The sequence below is a fragment of the Poecilia formosa genome, unplaced genomic scaffold, assembly GCF_000485575.1.
Source record: "Poecilia formosa unplaced genomic scaffold, Poecilia_formosa-5.1.2 Scaffold472, whole genome shotgun sequence".
NCBI lineage: Eukaryota > Metazoa > Chordata > Actinopteri > Cyprinodontiformes > Poeciliidae > Poecilia > Poecilia formosa.
This window is the reverse complement of record NW_006800411.1, coordinates 215,210-215,795: the sequence shown is the minus strand read 5'-3', so window position 1 is coordinate 215,795 and position 586 is coordinate 215,210. Positions and strand designations below refer to the sequence as shown.

Below are 586 nucleotides of genomic sequence, written 5' to 3'. Positions count from 1 at the left end.
GTAATAAGCAATGCAATGTAATACGCAGGCAAAAGAAATCCAATGTTCAAACAACTAGAAGGTGCTTTTTATGGTTTATTATTATCCAATTTGGTGAGCAAATAAAGATCAAACTTGTCATTGTTTTTGGTTTCCTCTCCTGCTCTGGTGGAAAACCACAGGCCCAACCCAGTGCATGCTGGTCCTGTACCAGTTCATACACTTATAGAAAATGGACTCACAGTTCTTTCTGTCTACCTTAGAGAAGTAAATGATAAATAAAATAATCAATTATAATATAAATAAACTCTGTGAATAAACCACCAAAATATAAAGTGAACGAGAAATAAAAATAAAGAATGCCTTCAACATAAGAAATGCATAAAAATAATAAAATGTACTTTTAATTAACAATAATGCCTAAATTAGTTTTGGCATCTGTTATAAAATAAATAATTTCATAATGAATTTGATTTTTTTTTAAATCTGGTCATTTTGTGATTTCTGTAATAAACAATGAAAGTCTTCCCCCCATTTACTTTAATAAAGTTAACAATTCTTCTATTTTTCTGTTTTCTTGTCCAGATTGCCTGCAACATAACATTTA

The 586-nt window shown here is 29.4% G+C and overlaps 1 protein-coding gene across 1 annotated transcript in view; it reads left to right on the top strand.

Moving 5' to 3' along the window:
• LOC103156254 (trichohyalin-like) overlaps nucleotides 1-586 on the top strand; it is a 110,519-nt gene that overhangs the window by 68,226 nt on the left and 41,707 nt on the right. The window lies entirely within an intron of this gene.